The following is a 19729-nucleotide window of genomic DNA, read 5'->3' as shown; positions in this document are numbered from 1 at the left end:
TGCAGAATACAGCTACGATCCCCCTGTCTTCTCACATCCTCTACTCAGGCAGTTCCTCAGAGGAATCAAGAATGTAAAACCTCCTAGGAAACCACCTTTACCAGCATGGGACTTGAACTTTGTGCTAGAAAATTGACACTCCCTCCATTTGAACCAGCAGCAACAGCAGATCTTCAACACCTATCATGGAAAACTGCTTTCCTACTGGCAATTACTTCAGCAAGAAGGGTTTGAACTACAGGCCTTAATGGCAGTACAACCCTTCCTAATCTTCCATCAAGATAGAGTGTCCATGAGAACTAATCCTACATTTATGCCTAAGGTGGTATCCAGAGTGTCTCTAAACCAGGCAATCCACCTACCTACCTTCTTTCCCAATCCACAGAACAGGGGGGAAAGACTGCTGCATACCTTGGATGTACATAGACAGTTACGCTACTACCTGGACAGAACCAAAGGTAACAGAAAAACTGACCAGCTTTTAGTAGCCTATGCAACAGGAAGGGAAGGAAAAGCAATTTCCAAACAGACAATCTCCAAATGGATAGGAAATTGCATAAGATTCTATTACTCCTACCATGGAAAACCAATTCCACAGAACATAAGACCTCACTCTACAAGGGCTACAGCCACTACCACAGCTTTCTTACGAGGAGTGGCAACCAAGGACATTATTGAGGCGCTACTTGTACCTCCGTGCATACATTTGCCAAGCATTATAACTTACCTCTATACTCTAGATCCCGAGCAGGTTTTGCCACTGCTGTATTGCAAGGGATCCTAACTACACCATAATTCTTCTTCCTCCTCCCTAGTTTGGCTATGGTATTCTACCCATTTGTTATGACTGCAGATGCATCCTTGAAGGACATAGTACAGTTTTGTACCTACCATAAATGTAGATGTCCGAACAGGATAGCATCTGCAGTCAGGATACCACCCTCCTTCCCCTCTGTGGTATTCCTAGGGTATTTACCCTCCTAATAGCTAGCTGGGGGGGATCTCTTATGGTGTATTTGTTTGTATATATGTACATACATGCTTATTTTTTGTGTTTGCCTACCTTTTTTTTGGAAACATTGGCATTTACCAAAAATTTAGTTTTCCAAGAAGGCAACTGGCATCTGGGGCAAGAAACACTGAGGAAAATGGCGTCGGCTGATGCCTTTATACCCGAAGACCAGCAGAGATGACGTCGGGTGAAGTGCGACACCAGCCGAGGCCAGACCCAGACTTTGGAATCCGGCCGACCAAAGGGCTGCCTGACGACAGGCATTTGTTATGACTGCAGATGCTATCCTGTTCGGACATCTACATTTATGGTAGGTACAAAACTGTACTTTTTGCCTTTTTTTCTGGCAAATGAAATGCAAAATTAGCTGTCTGGAGAATAAAAAAAACTCTCAACCTTTCCCTTTGGCATTGTTTCAGACTTTAGGTGTTGAAAATGGTGCAATAGGGTTACAGATGGCTCTGGATACAAATTCCTGTTTTCAGGGGAATACCTCCCCTAACCTTGCTCAAAACAAAATGGAACATTCTCCTCAGTTTGTTATGTCTTTACACACCCAGGGGTCATAGAACCAGTGCCTTTAAGTTAAATTGTCAAATACTTGTATTAATGAATGTTTGTGGTACCAAAGAATGCTTTTTGGGGGCCAGTACTACATCTTTCTTTTCTAAGTCTATATGTGAATGTTCCAAAGTTAAAAATGTTGGCCTTAACAGAAACTGTTTTCTCCTATTCTTCATGTGAGTTACTTGGTAACTGTAGACCTAAAGATGCTTACTACCATATTCTTATAACCATAGGCTTCATGAACTTTCTAAGGTTCTGTGTTTCTGGGTCACCTTAGCAGTCCTCTGCAATACCATTTAGTTTGTACACAGTTCCAGTACAGTTCAGAAAATATGTAGCCCAGTCATAATTTCTTGCAGACTAAATGGCTTTCACATCTTTCCTTATTTAGGCAATTTGCTTATCTTTGCAAAGAGCCCATCCAGATGTCAAAAGTCATTAACAGGTCTTATGTCCCTGTTGACCAATCTGGACTTCCAGATAAATACTGCAAAACCCTCCTTGACTCTGCCTTACATAATTGTGTTTCCAGGATGCCTCATAGATTTTTTCTCTTTAATGATTCTTTATCTGGAACTTTTCCTGAACTTCTCCAATCAGTTTCAGACTTATGCGAATTATTTCTCATAACCCTGGGGTTCATGGCTTCTGTGATTGTCAAGAAACCTCTTGCCAGATTACAGATGAAAAAAAAAAACCTTGGTCCCAGCATTTGCATTATCTGGAATACCATATTCCAGTTTGGGGCTTCATAAAAAGGGGTCTGTATTGGTGGAGACAACATATTCAACTAAAGCCAGGTCTCCCCATCTCTCTTCAGACCCCAAACCACAATCTGTCATAACAGACGTATCAGATTTTGCTTGGGGAAGAGTTTCCAGAAGAGTAAAGGTAGAAGGTCTATAGAGTCCTTCAGACAGGCCAAACCACATCAACTTAAATGTTTGCAGAGATTCATTCCTTGAAGTCTCTCCATAACCTTTGGTCCACAGCACATTTTCTAGTGATTGCATGCAATATCACAGTGATGTAGTATATCAACAAGCCCTAACAAACAAGGTAGGTTGGCATTAGTGGCTTAGAGTTATCTTTTCAGGATTTTTTTAACCCTCCAAGCATATTACATTCCATCAGAGCAAAACATGGCAGACTAGCCAAGCCAGACTAGGACAGACCCTCACAAATGGAAATTGAGTGAAGGGGTCTTCCAGGAATATATCTAGTTGTGGGGCACACCTCAAGTAGATCTGTTCCCCTCCTTTAAAAATAGACAGCTAAGCAAGCTTTGTTCCAGGATTCCTTGCAAATAATCATGGAGGATAGACGCTTTTTCATTTCATTGGAAGGGAATATTTCTTTATACATGTCCACCTTTTCCACTGATATCCAGGGTAATTCTGAACATTCAAAAGGATACTCTCTTTTGGAACAGGCAACATTGTTTTTTTCTTCTTATAGAACTGGCCAGGGGCAATTACCACAAGCTTCCTCACAAACAGGATCTACTCACTCAAGACAGGGGAGTTTGATAACACTCAGTTTCAATAGACTTCAACTGACAGTCTGGGTGATTCAATGTTAATACCTCTTAGGCACTTATTTCATGAAGACGTGCAGCAAGTACTAAAGAAGACAATAAACCCTGCTACTAGAAAATTCTACGTTAGAAAGTGAAAGCAATTATCCACTTGCTGCCTAATTAATATACAAGGGTCCACTGGGGATTTTGTACCACTGGTACTCAAGTGTTTGTGTGAGTTGCTTCCCTCTGGCCTCACTTATTCTTCTATAAAGGTTTACCATAGTGCCATTTCAGCATGTCTGCCATGGGTCCTTCTCCTTTTTCTTCTCTTTTTATTGTGAAACAGTTTCTGAAAGATGTTTTATACATGAAACTGCACTGTAAACAGGTTGCTCGTCTCTGGATCTCAACTATGTGCTGAAGAAATTGTATCTGCACTCATCATTGCTGTGACACCTGGAATAGGAGTGTATTGAGTTGCAAGCTATCATGGTTGCTGAACCCTATTAGGACATGGTATCCTACTTTGAATGAAACCATCAGCCTCCCATTTTTCTACCCAGAACCTGAAAACCAGGGAGAACAAATGATACATACCCTAGATGTGCATTAGCAGCTCAGGTACTATCTTGACAGAACTAAGCCCTTTAGAAAATCTGATCAACTATTTATCTCTTGTCAAGTGGCAAAAAGGGGACACCCCTGAGTCTAAACTGACCATTTCTAGGTGCTTGTACACTGCAACTTTTTTTTAGTTCCTGCCATGGCAGATCCATTTGTCTTTGATGGCATGCTGGAAGGAGCGGACCTTGTAAGCATTCTAGAAACAACTAAACAGTCCTCCGTTAAAACTTTTAAAAAACATTACTTACTGTTTTTTTTTTTCTAGGTCCTGACCAAACTTTTCTAGCACCATTTTCTAGGGACTTCTGGAACCATATCCGTCCTCCCAGAATGGATAGGCTTTGGTTTTCAACCCATACAGTCTAAGCACTACTGTAGCTAGAGTTGTATAAGCTGCACTTACCCATAAGAGTAGATGTTTGAATTCCTCACTACTCCAATTGCAGCACCCACTCTCCATCCCACTGCTCTTCTATATAGTTGTAGCTGGATATAAAGTGCAGTTGTGTTTGGTTTTTACTTTATATGTTCTGTTGTTAATATTTCAAAATGTTAGGTTCTTCTCTGATTTCGTGGGCAAGAAAGTCCTGAAAAAAAACCTTCACTCTGCTAATTTCCCTCCATGGGATTAGCCAGCCAGCAAAAAGAAAGGGGGGGGGGGGCAGTGTTTTTTCAACCCGGTTGGTCATTGTTTCCTAGGCAAAAAATAACCCATATAGCTTAAAGGCTACTGCAGCAGAGAGTGAAGAATAGAATTTGAAAATATACCGTTATGGGATAAGTGCATCTTACACAACTATACTTTCTCCCTTGTTTTTGAATTGGGCAGTGAGAATTATCACAAGCTTTCTCACAAACTGGACCTGGTCACACAAGGCAAAGCATGTTTGATACATCCTGACCCCAAACAGCTGTAACTGACTGACTGTAAGAATCTTAACACCTTTTAAGCAGCTATTTTCTGAGGACATGCAGCAGATATTAAAGGAAGTAAGATAATCTGCTACTTGAAGGTCATGTATTAATAAGTGGAAAAGGTTTTCTAGTTGGTGCCAAGAAAGGAACCAGTACTCTCAAGGTTTGTTTCTCATTTCTACATTATTTATGTGAGTTGCTATTCTGTGGCCTGTCTTACTCTACCATCAAGTCCCATTTGTCAGCCATTTCAGCATGTCTTCTCATGGATCCCCCTTTCAATGCAGTCTATGTGAAAATGTTTTTGAAAGGGATGTTGTGTGCCCCTCCTCCTAGAAAACAAGTGGCTTCTCTTATTTTAATTTTGTTATAAAAACTAACTTTTGTTCTATTTGAACCAGCTTATTTGGCTGACTTGTGTTTTTTTAATGTTGGAAACTGTTACTCTTTGCTCTGACCTTTACAAGAAAAGTATTGGAGTTGCAAGCTATTATGGTGGGTCAGCCTTATCTAATTTTCCACAAAAACAGTGTTTTCTTGAGAACTAACCCTTTGTTTACATCTAAAGTTATGTTTTGAGTTTACTTTGAGCAAAGCTATCTATCTGCCATTCTTCTTTCCAGAGCCAAAACCTGAAGGAGAAAGGATACTCCTTATCTTGGATGTCCACAGACAACTTGTTTAATATCTTGAAAGAACAAACTCATTTAGGACCCGTTTCATTTCTTGTGAAGATAAGAAAAAAGGACAACCCATATCAAAGCAGAATATTTGCAAGTGTTTCTCTCATGCTATTACTTGTTATATCCACCAGAACAAGGCAGTTCCAGACAGGATCAAGGCTCATTTTACCAGGGCCTTAGCTTCATCTGTGGCTTTTTGGAATGGGGTGGATTCTAGAAGTATTCTCAAAGCAGTAACTTTGTTCTCTGTAAATACTTTTTACAGAGCAGTACAGACGAGATTCCTTGTCCAGGTCTAAGGCTTTGCTAGGACCATTACCAGGAGGCTCATGAACCCTCAACCTTCCTCCTTCCCAGTCAGTCTAAACTATGGTAATCTGCCCATATTGCTAAGGCTACTGCAGCAGTGATCCTAATGATGAACATAGTATAGTTGTGTGAGCAAATTTACCAAACAAGTGTATGTTTGAATGATCACTGCTGCAGTAGTCATTACCTTCTTCCCTCCACCCTCCTTATTTTTGTATGTTTTTGTTGCTAGGGTGAGGACCTTTATTTTTATTTTCCTATCATTGTCCTTGTCAGGGTTTTTGCCTTCCTATTTGCATGAAAGCTCTGAAGGACTTTGTGCCCAGACATTTCTTTTTAGTCAGCTAAGTTACAACTAACAGTTTCATTGCATGAAGGGTGCCCTGAAACAAGAGCTTCCAGTTTCTCAGTTTTTGTATTATCGTTTTTAGTCTTGTCCCACACAGCTTTAACTGTCATAACAGAAGCCTTTATACTCCTAAATACTTCACCTTATCTTGTCCCCATAAATACGGATGTTAAGTTGTCTATCTCGCCTTCATTTTTGCTGGTTGGGGATCGGAGCCAATCCTCTGCTCCTACTCGGCAATCTTCAGTAGCTCGAGAGCTGTTTACTGGCTCGAGGCTACCCCTTATCCCATAATGCCTAGCGATAGCTACCCAGATCTCATTTGCCGCTTCAGCTGTGAGGGTGTCAATTTTCTGGCTAAGGCTCGTATATTTAGCTTTTTGTGTAAACTTTCCTTCTAAATTTAAAAATGTTCTAGTATTTTTTTTTCAATTTAGAATAGTTATACTTGTTGCTGTTATTTTTTCTTGTATCTCGCCTTTGTGTTAGAACTCGTTTAAGTTAGAGAGTTCTCCCCGCCCCTCCCTCATCTCTAGGTTAGCCATTTAACTTGGAGGCTCTCCTTTTTTCTTTTTTCTCTTATTAAAAAAAATAAATAAAAATCATTGTAGTTAGCATAGTACTGCGTGTTTGTCTAGGTTAGTACTGTTTTTTGTCAGTAGTTACTTCTTAGTCCTCCTTTTTTTAGTACAGCATGTCTAAGGAAGCGAAAGTTTCTGGTTTTAAGAAGTGTGACTCATGCTGTCAGAAAATGTCTCTTGACAGATGGACACACTAATTGCGTCTACTGTTTAGGCGCTGTTCACCTGCAGGACTCTTGTTCTATTTGCCATGCTTTTAGTCCAAGAGTCCTGCAGGAGCATAAGAACAAACTAATTCTTAGGGGTCTGTTAAAACCCCAGGATTCACTGGCAAAAATCCCCGAAGTCCACTAAGCCGTCTGCTCCATCCTCGGAGCCGACTCCTTTGCCGGATTTACCTTCTAAGTCGGATCATGTTAAGGCAAAGTTATTGGATGCTCCTTTACGGCATGATACCTTGTTTGGTGTTAAGGCAGAAGAGGTGTTAAAGAAAATGGAGGATAAAGCTAAATCTATGCAAACAGTCAAGGATTTCTTACAGGTACAGCCACCTCGGTTTAGCAGAAATTGGCCAACAAAAAATTGGTCCTTTCCAGTGTCAGACAGGCCACAGAGAGGCAGATACTGACACCCAAGAGGTAGATCTCAGCCCCAAGGCTATAACAGACGACAGTGGGGCACCTCAACCCCAAAAGGAGGTGAGAGGTCTCAACCTTACAGGAAACAGTCACAATGACTTTCATTTTTGTATACCAAGCACGTCCTTTTTGGAAGCCCCCTTAGGGGGAAAACTAGCACTTTTTTCTCAAAACTGGCAAACAATCACCCAAGACAAATGGGTTCTGAATATTGTGTCTCAAGGTTACAGATTCCACTTTCATACTTTATCAAAGCTAAAAGGAATGCCAGACCTGCCACAAAATCAATGGGCAGAGGCACAAAAACAAATTTCAGCCCTCATGGACATGAGAGTTATACAAAAAGTACCACAACAGGAACAAGGACAAGGATTCTACTCAAGACTCTTCCTGGTCCCCAGAAAGGACAAAGCCTGGAGGCCTATACTGGACCTTTCAATTCTGAATACTTACCTGGATATTCCGAAATTCAAAATGTTGACAATGTTAAGTTGTCAATCTCGCCTTCATTCTTGCTTGATGGGTTCGGAGCCGATCCTCGGCTTGCTAAGCTCGAGAGTCACTTTTACCAGCTCGAGGCAGCCCCATATCCCATGATGCAAGGCGGTAAGTACCCAGATCTCGTTTGCCGCTTCACTTATGAGGTCCTCCTTTTACCAGCTCCTGGTAAGTGATTTGCTACTTCGCTATTTTAGCCCCTTTTAACTAAAAAACCCTTTATTGTTAGTTTTAATTTAGTTTTAAACATTTTCTGACAGAAAATTTTCTGTCTCTTCTTATTTTTTTTAGTCAGACTTTCTCCCATCCCATCCCCCCCGTTAGGGTGTGTGTGTGTGTTTCTAGTTATACCTTTTGGTATATTTAATTTAATTTCTTTGACTGGTGTGTGTGTCTGTGTTTGCACCATGTCTAAAGAAAGGGTCTCAGGCTTTAAGAAGTGTGACTCGTGCTGTCAGAAAATGTCTCTGACAGACGGTCACACTTCTTGCTGTACTGCCTGGGGCCTCTTCACCTGCAGGACTCCTGTGCTATTTGTCATTCTTTCAGCCAGAGAGTCCTGCAGGAAAGAATAAGTTGATTTTGAGGGGCCTTCTTAAAGGGCTCTCCGGCTAAGTCGGCTCCATCCAAGACTGCTAAGTCTTCCAAGGCCCAGGCTTCTGTGTCCAAGCCTGCGGCCTCCGTTCTGAGTCGAGATCTCGGCTGGAGCCGATTCCGATGGCTATCAGTGCCGATTCTGCATCGACCACTTTGGTGTCGGCTCCGATCGGTTCCGACCACCATGTGGCTCAGGCATCGGTGTCGGCTCGATTGGCTCCGACACCGTTACTTTTGTGGCTGTATCGGCTCCGGCTGGAGCCGATGCATCGAGCTACCTGTCGGCTCCGATAAGTTGTCGACAGGTTCAATAGTTTCATCGGTTCGATGGCTGAAGAGGTCCCTCTCCTCTCGAACGGAGCCATCGGAGCCGATCTTCAATCATCCAGGCTTTCTGACCATGATTTAGAGAGTGGTCAGTAGATTACTTAAGTCACAGGCACTGGCCCAAATGTTACATAGTCCATCTCAACAGGCGGCTATTGGTCCACACCCGTTGCAGTTCCTCCTTCAACTCTACCCCAGAGCTTGGAGTTGGAGTCTTGAATGGTTACTGCTACGGCTGAAGGACAGATACCCCTTCTGTTCCTTCAGCCTCTACTCTTATCTCCTCTTGAGACCTTCCTTAGAGGGATTCGTGGCGGGCTTCCATGGTCTCCTCCGAGGGTGAGTGGCATCGGACCCTTGTCCGAACCGCTCTTCCTCTTGGAGCCTCGGCCTGGTGAGCTCGGCTCCGACATCTGCCTCGGAGACTTCCTTCGGTGGTCCCTGGGTTCCTAGCTCTTGAGCGGGTTCTCTCGGACCTTCCTGGGAGGAGCATTCGAGGTGATGAAGAGTGTGCTGGCCACTGGTATCAGCCAGCAGTCTGTTCCCTTAGCTCCTCCCTCTGTAGTGCCTGTTGACATCTCTGCCACTTCTCTTGCTAGAGGACCCAGAGATCCTCCGCCTCAGGTTTCCCCATTGGGAATATCCCCTCTTCGAGGATTCTCCTGATGTTTGGAGATCCTCCTAGAAGAGGACTTGTAAGAGGAAACATATAGACTCCCGAGTCTATCACTTCAGATACTGACTTAGATGAGTCAGAGGGATCCCCAAGATCCCCTCTGAGGATGTCTCCTTCTCAGACATCCTAGAACTCCTAAACAGAGGGAAACTGGCCCACCAATAATCCCTCTGAGGATGAGTCAGTATACCTAGAGGCGTTTGGATCTCGGCCCTCCACCTCCTGGGTGTCTCCGCCTTCGACCCCTTATGCAAGTTATTGCCCGGTGGGCAGCTCCTGACTCTGTAGAGCCAGTCCCTAGGAGGCCTTCAAAATTTATTACTGCCCGTGTGATAAGCAATTCCTCACTAAGGGTGTCCCCGCTGATGCCATGGTGGTGGCTGCTGCCACCAAGAAGGAACTTGCAGATCCTTGTCCATCCTCCTAATAAGGACTCTAGGACCATGGATAGGTATGGTAGCGGATGTTTTCCTCAGCGACCTTTGCTGTCGTATCGAGCTGAATTACCTATGTCACTTCACCAGACTTCAAAGGGATATCCTTAAGGAGCTAGGTGATGTTGTACAGGATCCTACAGCTGCAGGAGCTCAAGAAAAATTGCTTCAGCTAGGAACCCTTAATTCCATTGCAAACTCCTCCATGATATCATATGCTGCTGATGGGTACAGGTGTGGCCCTTAGGCGCCAAGCCTGGATGCGGCTATGTGACTTTGCAGATCCCTTTAAGGCGTCCTTCACAAATTCTCCCTTTGATGGGTCAGCTTTGTTTGGCCCTCAAGTGAAGGAAACTTTGACCAGGTGTGAGCAGGGCGGCAAGACTCTTTCTGCTGAGTCCGTTTTCCACCCTTCTAGACCTTACCCCAAAGGACAGAAAGGTGGCAAAATGTGGTTCCGCCAAATCCCAAGGAGTCACGCGATTCACGTGGTCAGTTTACCCCTAGAGGCAGAGGGGTAACAACAACAGGCGCTCTAGAGGCAGAGGGTCCAAAAACCAGGGAAACAGAGAGCCTCTCTGACAAGCCCTTTCAGCATCCCTGAGATGTTGCCTGGCTGTCCATCCTTGGAGGCAGTCGGGGAAGACTATCGCTGTACCCAGAAGCCTGGCGTTCCCTCACTCAAGACAGATGGGTACAGTCGATCATATCCGAGGGTTACAAAATTCCTTTCGAGGAAAGTACTTTCTATCACTCAAATTCCCTTCCAGATGTACCACCGGTCTAAGGGAAATAGCAGAGTTAGAAGTCTTAAAACTTCTGCAAAAAGAGCCATTCAGCCAGTTACGACAGATCATTCAGAGCCGGAATCTACTCAAGGTTCTTTTGGTCCCCGAGACCAATATTGGATCTCAGCAGACTCAACAAGTCTGTGAGGAAGACAAGATTCAATGGTCACTCTTCAGTCAATTCTGCCCTTCTTACAGAAGGACAACTGGATGTGCTCAATAGATCTTCGGATGCGTACTATCACATCAAAATCCACAGGCGCTCCAGGAGATTTCTCCGCTTTGCTGGGGTCCAGTCATTTCCAGTTCAGAGTCCTGCCCTTTGGTCTCACTACAGCCCCAGAGTGTTCACCAAATGCATGGCAGTGGTCACGGCTCACCTGAGGCGTCAAGGATTCAGGTGTTTCGACGACTGGCTCCTTTCAGCCACCACCAGGCATCAGCTTATTCAAGCCAGGGATTACACAATAAAGCTTTGTACTCTTTTGGGCATCTCGATAAACTTGAAAAGTCATCCTTATCGCCCTGCCAGTCTATTACTTTCATAGGCAAACTTAAACACTGTTGGATGTCAGCTACCCTTACAGATCAAAGAGTTTCAGACATTCAAAGTCAAGTCAGGATCATTCTAGCCAACAAGAAAGTACAGGCCAGAATGGTTCTAAAGGTATTAGGCCTCATGGCTGCGGCCATTACTCTTCTTCCTGGCTCGCTTCTACATGCCTTCTTCAGTGGATGCTGTTCACACAGTGGTCGCCAACAACTTCCAATGCATCACCAGATTCTGGTGACACAGACTTGCAAAGATCATCTTGCTTGGTGGATCACATCTCCCCAGGTTCACCAAGGCAGACACTTTGTACCCCATCCCGGGTAGCCACTGTCACCACGGATGCCTCCCTGATGGGGTGGGGGGGGTCATTATCAGGGCAGGATGGTTCATGGGACGTGGCAGCTGTTGAATACCACCTGCACATAAATGTCCTGGAGATGAGAGCAGTGCTTTTAACGTTGCAAGCCCTCAACGACTTTCTTCCGTAGGGACAATTGCAGTCCACACAGACAACATGTCTGTAGTTTGGTATATCAACAAACAGGGCGGAACCAAGTCCTACCCCTTGCAGACTTTGGCAATGGGCAATCTCCTCTCATCGGTTTCTGGTAGCAGCATATCCCTGGGAAAACCAACATTGTAGCGGACAGATTGAGCAGAGCTATTCTCATGCCTCGTGGTCTCTCAAGCAATCTATAGCGGAAGAGATTTTTCTGGAATGGGGTCGTCCATGTTGCTATCTTTTTGCTACTCCCCAAAACAGCAAATGCCCAGACTTCTTCTCTCTCTTCCCTCTTCCAGGCCATCCCCCCAGAGACGCTCTGACCCAGGATTGGCCCCAGGGACTTCTTTATGCCTTCCCTCCATTTCCTCTGATCCCTCAACTTATCCAGAAGGCAACCGTTTTGAGAGCCAAATTGATTCTCATTGCCCCTTACTGGCCTCGACAAGTTTGGTTCCCGTTCCTCCATCGTCACCTTTTGGTGCAGCCGTGGCATCTGGACCCAGTGCCAGATCTTCTGATTCACCAATCCGGTCAGCTGCACCTGTCTATCCCTTCTCTCAACCTCACAGCATGGTTGCTCCACTTCCTTCCTTAGCCAGGCTTCCTTTGATCTCTAACTCAGTTAGAGACATCATAGTAGCTTCTTTAAAATCCTCTACCAGGAGGATTTATGCAAGCAAATGGAAATGTTTCTCTTATTGGGCTAAGGCCAAGTATTGATCCTTTCACTGCCCCTGTTCAGGCAGTCCTGGACTTCTTAGCAGAGATTTTTCATGCAGGCTCCTCTTCTTCCACAGTCAGAGTTCAATTGGCTGCTATCTCGAACTTTCATGTCGGGATATCACAATATTATGTCCCATAGGCTCTGCAGGGCCTTCTTGAAAAATTTTCCTGCTAAAGCCTCCAATCAGGAATCCTCCTCCTCAGTGGGATCTAAATTTAGTGCTGACATCCTTAATTCTTCCCCTTGAGCCAGCTGTTTCTTGTTCCTGAAATTTCTTTCTTGGAAAACTTTATTCCTAGTGGCTATTACTTGACCAGGAGGGTGTCTGAACTTCATGCTCTATCGGTTTGACCCCCTATTTGGTTTTCACAAAGACAGAGTATCATTGAGAACTAATCCGACCTTTTTGCCTAAGGTCGCCTCAAAACAATTTGAATCAATCCATTGATCTCCTGTATTTTTCCCAAACTATTCAGACAGAGTCGACTAATAACTACATTATTTTTATGTCCACCGTCAACTCAGATATTATTTGGACAGAACAAAAATTTAGGAAATCTGATCAACTTTTTGTTTCCTATGCGGATAATAAGAAAGGCCTTCCTGTTTCTAAAGTGACCTTGTCTAGATGGCTTTCTTGGTCATCTCTGAAATTTATCTGCTCAGGGGAAAACAGCTGTGCTCAAAACCTAAAGCACATTCAACTAGGAGCTTAGCTACTTCTACAGCCTTTCAAGCTAGACTTCCTTTAGACACTATTTGTGCAGCGCCACTTGGGCCACTCCTCTTACTTTTGTTTCCCACTACAAATTGGACTTGGCCTCCAGGGACAGAGCCAGTTTTGGCTCTACAGTCCTCAAGAGTCTGTTCCATTGAGCCACCCAGGATAGAGGTGCTAGGGGCCGGTCCCATCAAGCAAGAATGAAGTCGAGATTGACAACTTAACATTAAGAAGTTATGTACCTACCATAACGTTCCATGTTAGTTGTCTTCTCTTTCTTGCGACCTCCCTCCTTCCCCAGGCCTGCACAGACCTTTCTATAAGAAATTATTATGCTGAAGACCATTCAGACCTGGTCCTTCTTCCATCCTGTAAGTTTTCTTTCTTCCTTTTGGAAGTGTTTTATGCTTGGTGCTATTGCCCTTTGTCATCAAACGAGATCTGGGTACTTACCGCCTTGCATCATGGGATATGGGGCTGCCTCGAGCTGGTAAAAGTGACTCTCGAGCTTAGCAAGTGCCGAGTCGGAGCAGAGGATCGGCTCCGAACCCATCAAGCAAGAAAGAAGGCGAGAGAAGACAACTAACATGGAACGTTATGGTAGGTACATAACTTCTTATTACAGCAGCTTCTACCCATGCTGGGCAAGAAGGCTTGGCTTGTTATTCTGGACCTCAAAGAGGCATACCTGCATGTCCCTATCAGACAAAATTGCAGAAGATACCTCAGATTCAAAGCTGGTACAATGCACTACCAATTCTCTGCACTGCCCTTTGGCTTATCTACTGCGCCCAGGGTCTTCACAAAATACCTGGCACCAGTAATTGCATTTTGCAGACAAAAAGGAATTCATATATATCCATACCTGGATGACTGCCTCATTCAAGCAGAGACAAAGGACATTCTTCTACAGCATCTGGCGTTTGTGAAAAAGTTGATAATTTCTCTAGGGTACGCAGTAAATGAAAATAAGTCAAAACTAGTGCCCTCACAACAGATTACATTCCTGGGTGCCAGCTTAAATACAACGGCCCAGATGGTTTACCTCACGCCAGACAAACAAGTGCAACTACTGGCAAAAACGTCCCAACTCCCTGCAAGAAAAATTCTGCAGGCCCTGGGATTCATGGCATCCTGCATACTACTAATACCATATGCCAGACTGCATATGAGGAAATTACAATGGTACCTAAAAAGTGTTTGGACTTAACATTCTCACAGTCTAGGAGCAGTAATTCCAATGATTCCCTGCCTAGAACAGGAGTTTCGATGGTGGGCACAGGCATGTCACCTAAACAAGGGTCAGCCTTTTACCCAACCCACAGCCAGGCAAACTCTAACAACTGATGCTTTGAATTACGCCTGGGGAGCACACATGGCAGGAAAATGCATTCAGGGCAAGTGGACCACAGACCAGATGCATCTTCACATCAATCAAAAAGAGATGTTGGCTGTTCAAAATGCCCTAACAGCTTTCAAGGACCTTCTACATCCAGGACAACTATTACTAAAGACAAACAACACCACAGTAATGTGGTACATAAACAAACAAGGGGGCACACATTCTTATCCCCTATGCAGGCAAGCCATGACCTCGTGGAACACAGCTCTAACGTACCAAGTTCACCTGCAAGCACAATTACTGCCAGGAAAGAAAAATACTCTGGCAGATGACCTAAGCAGAAATATGGACCCTCACGAATGGAAATTGAATCCACAAATCTTCAGCATGATAACACAAAAATGGGGATGCCCAGACATAGATCTTTTTGCCTCCCCTCTGAATTGCCAACTACAAAAATTCTGCACAAGGACATCACAAACAAGCATGGAAAGTGGATGCTCTTCTGTTCAGCTGGAAAAACCTAAAAGTCTATGCTTTCCCACCACTGCCTCTCCTTTCAAAGGTACTCCTAAAAGCCAGATAAGAAAAACCACAGATGATCCTGATTGCTCCAGACTGGCCACGCCAGCACTGGTACCCTGTCTTAAGGAACTTGGCTCAGGGCCCACCATGGATTTTGCCCAAAATTCCACACCTTCTGACTCGACAAAACAATCAGATCCTGCACGGTCAGCTCAAAACCCTAAACCTAGCTGCATGGCAGATACTTTAGTCAAACAGGCAACACCTCTCTCTAAAGCTGTTATGTATGTCATTTTGGAGGCCAGGAGGCCTAGCACCCGGAAAGCTTACTCAGAAAAATGGAAGGGATTCTGCACCTGGAACCAAGCTCACAGCTTTGACCCTCTTGTTCCAAACATTCCTCAGATTTTACAATACTTAACTGAGATGCTGGACAGAGGCCTATCCTTTTCATCAATTAAGATCCACGCCTCTGCCATTTCTGCACATTACAACACGGATCCTCCTTTATTCTCTCATCCCTTGCTAAAGCAGTACCTCAGAAGGGCTAAAAACATAAGACCGCCCCGGAGAGCACCAACACCAACTTGGGACCTCAATTTCGTTTTGGAAAAACTGACCCTACCACCTTTTGAGCCAGCCAATACAGCCGATCTAAAATTTTTATCATGGAAAAAAGCTCTGCTCCTGGCAGTAACTTCAGCACGAAGAGTCTCAGAGCTACAGGCGTTAATGGCAGTGGAAACTTTTATAATTTTTCATCAGGACAGGGTATCTTTAAGGACAAACCCTACCTTCATGCCAAAGATGGTATCTAGTGTGGCTCTTAACCAAACCATCCATTTGCCTACTTTTTATGCAAACCCCCAAAATAAAGGGGAGAAACTTCTGCATACTTTGGACATACGCAGGCAGCTACGCTTCTACTTGGACAAAACAAAAGCTTTCAGGAAAACTGATCAACTGTTTGTAGCATATGCTGCAGGATCACAAGGCAAGGCTATCTCAAAGCAGACTATATCCAAACGGATAGGATACTGTATTCGGTACTGCAACACACAGCATGGAAAACCAGTCCCTAATAAAATTAGGCCTCATTCCACCAGGGCAACAGCCACTTCAACAGCCTTTCTCAGAGGAGTACCTACCAAGGAAATTTTGGAGGCTGCAAATTGGAGTTCAGTGCACACCTTCACCAAGCATTACCACCTGCCTCTTTACTCTAAATCCAGAGCAGGATTTGCCACTGCAGATGTTCATCGTGCATACAGCTGCAGTCATAATGGGTTCTCCTGCCGTCAGGCGGGTCCTCGGTCGGCCGAATTCCAAAGTCTAGGTCTGGCGTCGGTTGTCGTCGCTTCTTCCCTGACGTCAGTGTTACAGGGGTATAAAGGAACCAGCTGACGCCATTTTCTTCAGTCTTTCTTGCCGCGTGGTGCCCGAAGCAGAAGCAGTTCGCAAGTGCCGGTCGGCCAGCTCCTGAGTTTACGAAAATTTGGAAACAGAAGTCTTCTTGAAAGCTAAGTACCCCGTTGGGGAAACTTTTCTTGCCTCAGACCGATGTCAGACAAAGTTAATAATTGTATTTCTTGTGGGAAGCAAATACCGCATAAGGATTTCCATTCCCTCTGTATACCTTGTTTAGGCCCAGACCACGACGTCTCGGTCTGTCGCTTTTGTGCTACATTCAACAAACGCACCATTAAGCGTTGGGCGGAGTTCGCCCAGCATTATTTTGGGAAAGCATTTTACTATATTATGTCGTCGGATACTTCGACTCCAGTTTTGTCTAAAAAACGCAAAGATAAGGGCCGACACACGAGGTCCGCGGCCTCTACCGACACCACGCCAAAGCCGACTACACGTGCTCCAGTTCTCAGCGAGGCACCTACGCAGCCCCTGACTACCGACGACACTTCTTTGATGGTGTCTCCTGTGCCCGAGGTCACAGGCTCCTCGGCCCGCACCCTGACTACAGATACCGAAGCCACTCTTGGCGTTGAAACTCAGAATGTGGACAGGTCCACCTCCACTCAAGGTGTCTTCAGACCTTCCTCTTCTTTCTCTAAAGTCTAAAGCAACCATGCACTCTGAGACCAGCTACACAGGGCCCTTCTTCAGGCCCCATGCCTATGAAACAGATGCTTAAAATGGCTGAGGATTTAATTACTCTTATCAGAGGTTCTCAGCCCCCACCGGACAAAAGGCCCAGAGTGGAGGAAGATTCCCCCTCCTCTGATCAGGGCTCCATTATTTCAGAGCACTCTGATGATCAGGAACATTCTTACTCCCCTTTTGAAGATTCTGATGTGGAGGAGTCCATCCCTTCTGTATCCCCCCCTGAGGATTACTCATTTGGGGAAACTTTGCATACCTTAAGGGAACACTTCCACTGGGAAGGCCAAGATTATTCAGATTCCAAGAAAAGGCTTAGGGAATTTCTCTTGCTACCTCAGCACAGGCCTCTGGCTATACCTCCTGTCTTGGACATCCTAGATGATGTTTACTCGGAGGCCTGCCTTAACCTGGACTCTCTACCTCCAGCTCCAGTTAAGCCTGACAGGTACTACAGGGTTCCTGACACACCAATTTCTATACAAAAGCTATGCTGCTGACCCAGAAACCATCTCACAGGGCCCCAAGGGAGTTAAGGCCTCCATTGCTAAAAAATCCATTACCTTCCGAGAGAGATTCCAGATCCTTAGAAAGGTGGGGGGAAAAAGGTATATACCTCGGCTACCTTAACCATGAGGGCCTTAAACTGTCAGTTCCATATGCTAAAATACCAACAGTTTTTGTTATCACAATTGAAAAGTAAAATGTCACAACCTGAACAACCAGACTTGAAGGAGTTTCAGGATTTGATTCATAGTGCAGAACAAGTGGGTAAGCATACCTTACAATGTGGTTTTGATGCTCTAGAGGCCTCATGTAGAGCTGCTGTTACAGGATCAGTCATACGTTGGCATGCCTGGCTCAAGGAACAAGCCTTGCCTGATCATGTCAAAGCTAAATTACTAGACGCCCCTCTTCAAAAGGATGTACTATTTGGTGCTAATGCTGAGGAGGTATTAAGGAAAATGGAGGAAAAGGCTAAATCAATGCAAACTGTGAAAGATTTTCTACAGGTACAACCCCCACCTTTTAGTAGAAATTGGCCTTCCAAAAACTGGTCCTTTCCTGCCACGAACAGACCCCAAAGAGGCAGATACAGGCGCCCGAGGGGCAGAGGACAATCCCAAGGATCCTTTAGAGGCAGACAATGGCAAGCTCCTACACAAAGAGGTGGTGAGGATAACTTGCAATCTTTCAGAAAGCAAACCCAATGACTTTCCCCTTTGCATGCCAACCAAGTCTCAAATGGCAGCCCCCTTAGGAGGAAAGCTGGCATTATTTTCAAAAAATTGGCATATTGTCACAAAGGACAAATGGATCCTGGACATTATAAACAGAGGCTACAAATTCCATTTTCACACCCTTCCAAAAATGAGAGGCATACCAAACCTGCCACACAATCAAAGGGCAGAGGCACAAAGGCAAATTACAGATCTCATAAACATGAAAGCTATTCAAGAGGTACCTATGCACAAACAAGGTCAAGGTTTTTATTCCAGGCTATTTCTGGTACCAAGGAAGGGAAAAGATTGGAGACCTATTTTGGACCTATCCATCCTAAACACATTTCTACTCGTACCAAAATTCAAGATGCTCACTCTACAGCAACTTCTTCCCATGCTGGGCAAGGAGTCTTGGCTGGTAACATTGGACTTCAAGGAGGCATTGCATGTCCCAATCAGACAAAATTGCAGAAGGTACCTCAGATTTCTTGCAGGTTCAACCCATTATCAATTCTCTGCATTGCCCTTTGGCTTATCTACTGTGCCCAGAGTATTCACAAAATGCCTGGCATCAGTAATTGCCTACTGCAGACTTCAAGGGATACAAATATACCCCTATTTGGACGACTGCCTGATCCAAGCGGACAGCAAGCACATTCTTCTGAAACATCTGGCTTATGTAATAATGTTGTTGAACTCTCTGGGATACACAGTCAACAAAAAGAAATCAAGGCTAATACCATCTCGGAAGATAATTTTCCTGGGTGCCAATTTGGACACAAACACCCAGATGGCCTACCTCACGCCAGAGAAGCAGGGGCAACTAATTCAATACTTCAGAACACTAGCAAACTGCACCAGGCTGACTGCAAGGAAAATCCTGCAGGCTCTGGGATTCATGGCATCTTGCATCTTACTAATCCCATGTGCAAAGCTGCATATGAGGAAACTACAATGGTACCTGAAAACATATGGTCTCAACACAGCCACAGTTTGGAAACAATAATACCACTAATTCCATGTCTGCAAAGGAATTTCTTTGGTGGGCTCAAGCATGTCAAACAAACACAGGTCTTCCATTCAGCAAGCCTCAAGCAAATCAAGTCATCACAACAGATGCCTCGGACTACGCCTGGGAGCACACATGGCAGGAAAATGCATTCAGGGCAAATGGTCCCAAAAGAAAAGCACCTTCACATCAATCAAAAGGAAATGCTAGCAGTAATAAATGCTATTATAGCTTTCAAGGACCTTCTACAACCAGGTCAACTATTGATAAGACAAACAACACCACAGTTATGTGGTACATAAACAAACAGGGAGGAACACACTCTTACCCCTATGCAGACTGGCCATGTCACTTTGGAACATGGCCATGGACTTACAAATAGAACTACAAGCACAGTACTTGCCAGGTAAGGAAAATACTCTGGCAGACAACCTAAGCAGGAATATGACAGATCCACATGAATGGAAATTGCATCCACAAATTTACAGAAAT

Source organism: Protopterus annectens, chromosome 8.part0, assembly GCF_019279795.1.
Source record: "Protopterus annectens isolate FY-2018-M chromosome 8.part0, PAN1.0, whole genome shotgun sequence".
NCBI lineage: Eukaryota > Metazoa > Chordata > Ceratodontiformes > Protopteridae > Protopterus > Protopterus annectens.
This window is presented reverse-complemented; position numbering follows the sequence as displayed.